Below are 9,735 nucleotides of genomic sequence, written 5' to 3' on the forward strand. Positions count from 1 at the left end.
CAGTAAGAGACTGCGGACAATGAAGTCTGGAGCTGGAAAACACAGGAGGAGGCAGGAAGTCCTATGTCCTCTTCCTTTCCTCTAGCCCCTACCCATACTGGCTGTTCACTCTAACTCAGCTGATTCTTCCCCTTCCATACATGCTCATGAAACATCTCACTGGCCACAGTAGCTGGAGATTTCCAAAGTGATTTGAATACCCAGACCAAATACCTGATCAACTCAGGTTGTTTTCCACAAACAGAAATTCAGAACAAGGAGATTAAGGGAGCTTTCTAAAGGGAAAATGTTACTGTGACACCAGTTGGAAAAACAGGTATTTCCTAAGCTCCTTCTGTATTCAGGGTGTCATCAGCACAGGAATTTCAGCATGGCCATCATTGGGCTACTGAGCCTTCAACAGGGAAGCGTTTGCTGCAGTGTTGCAGGATGCCCCATCCTTAAAACAGATGGGTATCACTTCTGAGGCACCTTTAATGGCACTTTCTGAGTTACCTCAGGCTGGATTCCTCCAATACTGAGGGACTGCAAATGCTTTAAAAAAATATCAGTCCATGACCTGAAATGTATATAAAAGACAACAAGTCTTTTGACATACAACTAATTAAAAAAAAAAAAAAAAGAGCAAAACTGCCATCATAGGGGGTAGAAAAGGTGTACAAAAGAACACCGGTTAAAAAGGGGTCAGTTTTGGGGACAGTGTGGGCTGTCTAGGGCTGTGAATACAGGAGAATTCAGCTTGGCTACAAGAAGCTCTGGTCTTCTCATCATTCAACTGAAGTTCTGGCTGAAGGATGCCACAGAGCTCCCCGTCTCCTAGTGATCCAAGTCCTCTTACAGCAAAAATAAGGAGTAGGAGAGAGAAAATTAGATAATCCCCAACCATCACCTGAAGACTGAGTTTGGATCTCCCAAGGCAAAATCTCCCCTGTTCCTCTGGTCACATGGTATAGATTGATCCCATGGGATCTGTTCCCACCTTCTTAGACGGAACAGGTAATCCAACAGACTAGAAAATATTCCTGAATGACACATTTTTGGTAAGCATAAGCTCATTCTCTATAAAAGAAGAAAAGGAAGATTTAAGAGAGAAATAATGGAGAAAAAAAGTAACTACACGTTTATTGGTTTGTATTTTATTTTTGGAGAAGCAGACTACTACATTTCTGCTGTACTTTCTTAACAGATACCAGGAGACTTTTCCGAGGTTATTTTTGGAGCCATTAGATCTCATTCTTTCCTGGAGCCCTAGCCAGGTCAACAACACTAAGGAATGACTATTTGTACCCAATGAACTCTGCCTCTCAACCTCTGTGTCCTGTGGAGCAGGCACTGTTGCTTGAAAGAACTCTAGCAGGGTTTGTTTTGGGGGTTCAGCTTGTTTCCTTCAGTCCCCTTGGAAAGTGACCATGGCAATTAGAAATATTAATTGAGCTGCACAGAAACTCAGCCAGAAACTTGTGCTTTCCTTCAGGGAGCAGCCACAGAGACCTGGATGCCAGCTGAGGTCTGTGAGGTTTAGCAGGCTGCTAAAGTCCAGGATGGGAGCCAGCTCTGTGCTGGGGACACCAGCCATGCTGCTGGCTTATGGCTTGGAATGCCAATGGGACACAGCACCCTCACATGTGTGCTCCTCCATGCTGGGCCTGGGTGCCCAAGGGCTCACATGCGCTGCTTCCAGACAGGGTCTGTGCTGATTCCCAGCCTGAGAAGTGCCTAATGTAAGCGAGACTCATGCTTGCAAGAGCAATTCTGAAATCCCAGCCTGGCTGGCCAAACCACCTCTCCAACTTCTTGTGCAGCCACTGGCACAAGGGAGGGCAGGAGGAGCCAAGATCTCACTTTTTTCATCTCCGAGAGCTTTGGCTTTAAACCTGTAACCTGGGGGAGGAATATGCAGGCTGCTCCCTCTTGTGCTCTATATTTTTAATATATAGTGGGAGATTCAGTAAGCCATTACTTTCCTTTTCCCCTCCTGTGTGATTAATTTTGCAAAGGAGTCTGCCTATGACAGAAATAGTGACAAACACAAGCAGCTCCTCACCTGCTTTCCAAATGTGCCTTTGGGGCCAGCCCATGAACCATTCCATCACACTGATGAAGAGTCACACAAGCAGCTTCCACCACCCTTGGAGGGCTTCTGCCCTCCCTCTGCTTCACTGTGGTGCACAGAGGTGGAAGCTGGAGAAAAGAAAAAATGGTGCACAGGTGACACCACCTGAATGGCAGCTGAGGAAACAGATGCTTGGCTTTACACACCTAAAGGTAGACCTCTTCCATGCTGTTAGGAATATCTCCCTGTCAGTGGCTGGTGGGATAGTGACACGAGCACAAAAGGCAGCCACCCTCTGACTTTATTTTACTTTTCTGTAGCTACAGCCTTAAAAAGTCTGGAAAAGGTTTTCCACGCTAAATTAATTATGCTTCAGCCTAGATTGACCATCATGAATTAGTCTTCTAGCTGTCCCTGTTCACAAAATCATATTGTATTTAAAACTGGCAGTGGACATTGACTATAATCATTATGTGTAAATGTTTTATACAAAAGCAAATTTCACAGGTGATTGAATTTTAGCATACACCAAAACACAGGTGTATTGAAGGATTCAAGGCGCATAGTGACAGGGACTGGTTAACGTCAGTAGCTGAAGAGATAAAAAGAGCACTACGAACTTAAGGAAAGCAAGTGAGCTCCCCAAAGGTGATTCTTAATGGTTTTTTGGGTTTCATATTTTTCAGGTTTTCCTCCTGGATATAAATATCCTGTTCCTTATGCTGTTTTGCTAAATGGGGCACAGAAAAAGGAAATGTACATCTTCTCTCTTCAGTGGGCACTTCACATGTAGTAACCTCCACTTCTGTCTCACCCTGAAGAGGAGTCCCTTGAGCACACATGGGCTTTCCAAATTTCCATGAGGGAAGGACTACTTTTGGTTTGACACAGCCTCTTTTTGCAGGCGCCACCTTGCTGTACCTGCTGCACAAGTGACCCTCACTCACCCCAGATCTGGAAGCTGCAGAAAAAGAAGAAGCTCTGCCATGCCCAAGCCACTGAAGGTGGTATGAGCCTGCACATGCAGCTGTTTTCCTGATGTCACCATGCTTTAGTAAAGAACAACAACCATATCTAAAAGCCCTGCCTTGTGTATTCATCAACCAACCCCAAACATTCCCCAGGTATTATGGATATTCTGCTACCAAAATCTGAGCACTGCAGAGAATCCCAACCTCATGTTTTTATCTGCCTTCTCTGTACCCTGTATTCATCAATGCCACACATTAGAGGGCAGGATGAGGAATCTCTGTGGCATCTTTAACACAACACAAGAACAGTGGCTTTCTTATTTCTAGTTCAGCCTTTGAGGAAAGATATCCTGAAATGGAATACATCCTGATCCATTGATGATGAATGACATGGATCTGTTTATACAGATGTTTATATAGTGTTAGTTAACTGTAATTATTTATTGTTCCAAATTCCAAAGCAGCTTGCAGCATTGCAGAGATCTGCTAAGTAATCATTATTCTACAGAGATGCTGTGAACATTAGTTTCTAAAGTACAGGTGAGACCTAGCATGAATTTATACCAGAGATTCTTTGCAAAAAAGTGAAACATGAAACTGAGTATGCTCTCAGCAGCCCATTTCAGCCTCCACTACAGCTGCAGCATAGGTGTCCTCAGTGTGGCATGGTGGGAGAGAAATTTTAGCATGACACATGGCACAGACGGGTCAGAGAAGGGACAGGCACATCTTCTTCACCTCCAGTCTCCCAACTCATCCAACTCCCTCCTGCCTCTAGCAAATGTTATTTCCTTTAGCTCCATTGTGTGGGTGCTGACAAAGTGCAGGCCTACGGCAATGTTTTTTCCACTTGAAGAAATAGGGAAACATGAATTAAGTCTTGCCCTTTGATGACTGCACTGTGATATGTTTGTTTTGGTTTATTTTTATGCAGCTCACAGCCCTGTTAATTCAGTCACATTTATTTCTCCTGCTCACCTTCAAGTTTCACCATTATCAGCTTCTGGCTTGCTTACTATCCCTGTGTCACCATCAGGGGCATGCAGCTCATTCTTTGCTCCTCCACATTAAAAGCACTCTGGACGGTTTTGCTTTTGCTATTCAGATCCTTACATCTTCATGTAGCTGCTGCTGCTGTCCTGCTTTCATATGGACAACCATATTCTTGATACTTTATTTTATTTTAAATTTTATCTGATAATTCAATCGACTATTCCAACTCAAAATCATAGGGATTAGGCTAGAAGATATACTTTCATTTTCCTGGGATCAGGAGGGTGTGAGAACAGTGGTAGTTTGGCTAGATGAAGGGTTCATGCATTCCTCTGTCTTATATGTGACTGATGGCTTTTGCCAGCTCATGGCCCTCCTTAGCAAGTCGATACTCTCATATTTAATACTTGATCATTTTGTTCTGTGAATTTTCTAATTATATTTTTTTGACCTATGTAGCCTTGTAGTGTTTGCTCTGTCACAAGGAGTTGCCAAGTATAGCCATATTTAGGATGAAGAAATACCATCTTTTTTTAATGTTGAACCTTTTAGCATGTGGCTCTTTCATCAGTGTGCTATTAGTGCTGTGCTTTATCACTTCTGCCTCCATAAGCTGAGAAAAAGACTCCATATATTTTATTGTTTTGGAACAAAACATGTAGTTTTGTAAGTAAAAAGAAAGTGGTCCATAATGAATGTGATGTAAAGTGTAAATTGCAAATCAGAGCTGACAATTGAATGCCTGAAAATCCGATGTTGCAATTTTTCCCCTTTCTTTAAGACCTTTGAACAAATCATTTGGGGCTCACAACATCTGAAAGTGCTTAGGTGAAAGTGGCATGAAGAGGTGTGATCAAAGCCATTTTCATAGCAGACATAAAAATCATAGCATATCTGATTTAAAACAGGGTAAGCAAAACCTAACCTGCCTGCTGGAGAAGATTCCATTGAAACTAGTTTTAGCTATCATGAGGCTCAAGGAGCATGTTTGGGACGCTGGAGATTTGGATCTGAAGCGAACCCTCACCAACAGGCATTTAAATACGCTAGAGACTCTGAGTCTTGCAATGTTATGATGTTATGTATGTGAAGAAAACTCACTTTAAATTATGCAGTCTGATGTTAGGATGAAGTTAAATTGCATACGAAATAATAATTTTCATTATCAGTTAAAAAAAATCACCCTGCATTTTAAAAAGCTGTTCGTAGGCATCTCGCAATGTAGGTTAAAAGAGAAGAAAAAACCCCAACTTTTTAGCAAGGTAAAAAATAACGTGTTTAGCTTCAGGCACTCTTTAAACTGCCTCTTTTCTGAGAAGGGAACACAGATGTGTTAGATTCTGGATTTAGTTCCAAGCCAATACTCTTAATTAACTTCAAATTGTTTAAATATAACATCTCAGCACAGAATGTAACACCCTGGGAGTGCACTGGGCTGTACCCAGGTGTCAGTTGTTCCCAAAGTTCACCTGCAGCACCCCAAACCACTGCAAGGGGCAAACATGCCTGCCTCATAATGGCAAATTGCTTCAATGTGTGCCTGTTTTTTGGGCATGAAAATAAGGCCAGAAGGGTGTTCATACTGAAAGGAATGCTAAGGGATAAAAAATAGAAATATTGGTTAAGGCTTGAAGAGCACATTTTGCCATTGCTTTCAAATCACCCTGGGAATGACTGGAAGAAATAAAAGATACTTAGGAAAGACATAGGGGTTCTGGAAGATGGAAACTAGTCCTAGGCTGTCGCTCTCAAGAATAAGCAGTAGGCAATGAGCAAGCAGGGAGACTGGGTTTGGTTGAGATGGATTCTAGAGATATACAAAATGAAACAGAAAAAGGAATTTTCAATGAGTTGAAATTCACTTTATGTAACCTTTTCCATCAATGAAAAAGATTCAGCGGTCCACAAGTCAGAAGGGAGTTGACAATGCCTTCCTATGGCCACAGCTAAGGCCGCCTCCCTCACCTCCCAGGGTGTAGATGTTATTTGTTCATGCTGATTGTGTGCTGCACAGATCCTGTGGGCAGGAGCACCAAAAACAGGTCTGGGGGAAGTTAATATCTCTGTCCATTGCGGCAGGTGTGAACAGTGTGCAGCAACCAGCATCTAGAGCTTCCAGCTGAGCACCTAGGGTAAAGAAAAATGTTATGCTGCTGCTCACACTATGGTTCATGTCCCCATTACGTACCCACTGAGGTCCTGAGGAAACTTAGGTGCATAAGCATGTAAGTGAGAGGTCTTTATACTGTGTACAGTCAATTGCAAAGAAATCTGATCTATGGAATTTGTGACTTTAATATTACTGGTTTTTTGCAATCCATACATTTTATACACATGCAAACATACACAAGCTTTTTGTACCTGATTTTTCTCCTGTTTTTCAATGGTAAGATACCACTGTAACTTCAGTAACTTCAGGAGACTTGCTCAGAGATAAAAGTACTGTAAATGAGTGGATAATCAAGTCTGCAGTGTCACCCCCCCAGTTTCTGGGCTACATGCAGGCAGTGTCCTTAGGATGTATCTGTGCTGAGACCCACACCGTGAGGAGATCCCCAAGCAAGCAGCCAGAGAGCAAGCTCTGGATGGTTGTGTCAGTGTGCTATGATGCTATTAATTAGTCCTGAGTTAATTAGCCCTTGCAAGAGGCAGTGTTAACCTGGCTGTATGGCTTTGGGGACCTGTGTAGTGTCTCTGCATGGGATTGTGCCATGTCATGCCTTGAGGATGTACCATCCCCTTCTGAGGCAAAGCAAGATCTGCCACACTTTGCTCCTGTGTCACACAGGTGAGACAGGGGGGTTTTCATAGGAAGGATGATCTACGTTGCTCAGAGGAGTAGTGAGGAAGACCACAGAGTGAAAGGAAAAGGTTCTGGCAAAGTTCTGTAGAGTGGGCCTGAGTCACAGGGAGAATTTGAAAAGGTAAGAAGCAAGTTGATTATTTTATGTCATGGGATTAAATGAAACAGACTCAAACCAAGGAAAATAAAGCATTTCCTCATGCAATGGGCAGTTAAGAAATCAAACTCCCTATGCCAGTATTTTGTGTGTGTTGGGCATTTATACAGGCTCGAAAAGCTAATTAGACAAATAAAGGAAAAAGCCACCCAAAGCTGTCAAATTTCAAGACTCAGTTTAGGCTAAGGAAGTCCTGGGGCACAGCCACTTGAGGCCAGGACATCAAAGACAAATCACTACTCCATGGCTTAAGTCTTGCATTTTTTCTCTGTCACCTGCTGCTGGCCAGTGGCACTGCCAGGCCTGGTTCAGAGAAGAGCAGAGCTCTTCCCAGGTGTCACTGCCCTACTTGTAGCAAATCTCACAGGTGTTCCCCTATCTCCAAGAAGCTTCTTGTGGTTAACTTAAAACAGTGTACCTCCATCAGAAGTGTTCAGCTGGTAGGCATGTCCTTGAAAAAAGAAGAATCAGAATCATAGAATCACAAAAAGTCCTGGGCTGGAAGGGACCCTAAGGATCATTTGGCTTCAACCACCCATGTTATGGGTAGGGATGGCCACCCACTAAATCAGGTTGGTCAGGGCCTCAAGATTAGGACCATAGAAAAAATAATAATGTAAAATCATGTCATTTTTTTTCATGCAGGGTTTTACACATACTACGGAAGAAATGCATGCCACCAGCTCATGACTTACACTGAGAAAAATTACGACATAGCCCACAAAGAGCATAGAAAGAATATATTGCTTGGATAAAATTTTAGGCCAACTCATACCAACTTAAGTAGTGTAGGAATACAGTACCAAACCCAAGACACTGTGTGTCTCATTTTGAGAAAAATGCAAGCATGTTTTGCCACAGACAGGCTAGCACCAGCATTTTTGATCCTTAAGAAAGGCTCTTGTTTAGTAAGTTCAAATACTACAGAAAGATCTAGTAGCATCTAACAAGTGAAGTAAGCAAAGAGTTGAGCTGTAATGCTGAGCAGGCTGATTGATATTTGTCAGGCTTCCAAAGCTCTGCTCAATCCCTATGTTCAAGGCAAGCAAATGAGAAAAGGAAATTCAGAAAAGGACGATAATTACCAGTGTCTCTCTCAGCAAAGGCCTTGAAGGTTTTCATATTGACTCCTGCCTTCCTCAGCTTGACAGGAATTAGCCCAGAGAAACCATGTGTATGAAAAAATTGTGTAATTTAACAACATCATTCATATGTTCAGGAACTCCTTTGAACAACCAAGTGAGCCAGAAATCTAATGAACAAACAGTTGAACGTAACCTCTGGATAACCCTCTAATCTTCTCCGTTCCCCTTGAAAATCTGAAGAGGAAAACACTGGAAGACAACAGATTAAAAAAGCCTGACCAAGGGAACTGCTGGCAGACAGCTAGGCATGGGTGTTTCTCTTGTTTGCAAATTTTAGCAATTAAGAAAGTGTTGAAAGATTCTGAAAACATGTTATCATTGAGAGAAGAGAGACTCCTAGGATTTAAATGTCAGACAGAAATAGGGTAAAAGACTGTTTGGCTTTAGTTGATGGCAAGTCAAAACTAAATTCAGATTTTACCCTCGAACAACATAAGCTGTCAAATATGAAAGTGAGCAAGTCATTCTTCTTCTGATTTCACAGACTGTGAATACCAAAGCAACACATACCATAATAACAAGCCAGTGTTGAGAGGAGCTCTAAAACTCCATCTGATCCTCCATATGTTGCAAGACAAGTAAGAGCTTCTGAAGGAGACAGAGTCTGCAGTGAGAAGAAAATGTCTGAAAGACTCTGGAGATGGTTTTCTGGGCAGATACTATTATGAGAAGGAAAGCAGAAGTAAAAACAGCCAGTTATTGATTTGGAAAAGCTGTGAATAAAGTTAAACATTTACAAATAGCCCATCAAGAAGCTAACATCTAATCAAAGCCACGGTCCTTCATTTTATGCCAGAAAACTAATTATATTGAATTAAGTCAAGAGAACAAAGGTGTTTGGAAATAAAATATGTCAAAGGATGGATGAATCAACATGAATCTTAAATTCACGAGGAATGATGACCTAGTCACCAAATCAAATATGGGTTCGCAAATGTAATTAAGAAAATCAAAATCATCCTGTGTCAACCATTCAACAATTAAAGCATGGGGAGTAATGAGGGAAATGATGGCAGTCAAGAAAAAAGGAAACATCTAATAATTGTTTTCTAAAAAAGAAAAGAAAGATTCTAAAAATTCTGAAATTCTGAAAGGTGTGCATTGCTCTGAATTGAAAATCTCAATGTGCCTTTTGACTCTCAGTTGCTGTTGATCTCTGGTCTCATTGTCTGCTAAGACAGCTTTGTTTCCATTCATCCTCTGCCCATTATTTACAGAGGACATAATTCACCTTGTGTAGGTGTTGCTATATCTTGGGGCAACATGATTTGGTCTTGCCACAGTGACTCAGCAAACAAAGCAGCATAATTTGTTACTGAACTTCTGACCACTCTTTTAAACAAGCCTATCATTGGTCCCACAAACAAGGATGGAGGTTGTCTGAGAACAAGAGTCTAGAATGGACACAAAAATTAAACCAGCAGACAAACAAGGAATAAGAAATCATTAGATTGGAGACAGCTAGTATTCCAGGGCTCACTTGGACAGAGCATGGCTTGTATGGCCATAAGACTGAATGATAAATATCTTGGAACCACTTCACATTTTAAATCTTAAAGCAAGCACTCTACATTGTTCCCTGAGGTCCATGCAAAAGTAATGGCTTTTTTGGG

The sequence above is a fragment of the Geospiza fortis genome, unplaced genomic scaffold, assembly GCF_000277835.1.
Source record: "Geospiza fortis unplaced genomic scaffold, GeoFor_1.0 scaffold53, whole genome shotgun sequence".
NCBI classification, from domain to species: Eukaryota; Metazoa; Chordata; class Aves; order Passeriformes; family Thraupidae; genus Geospiza; species Geospiza fortis.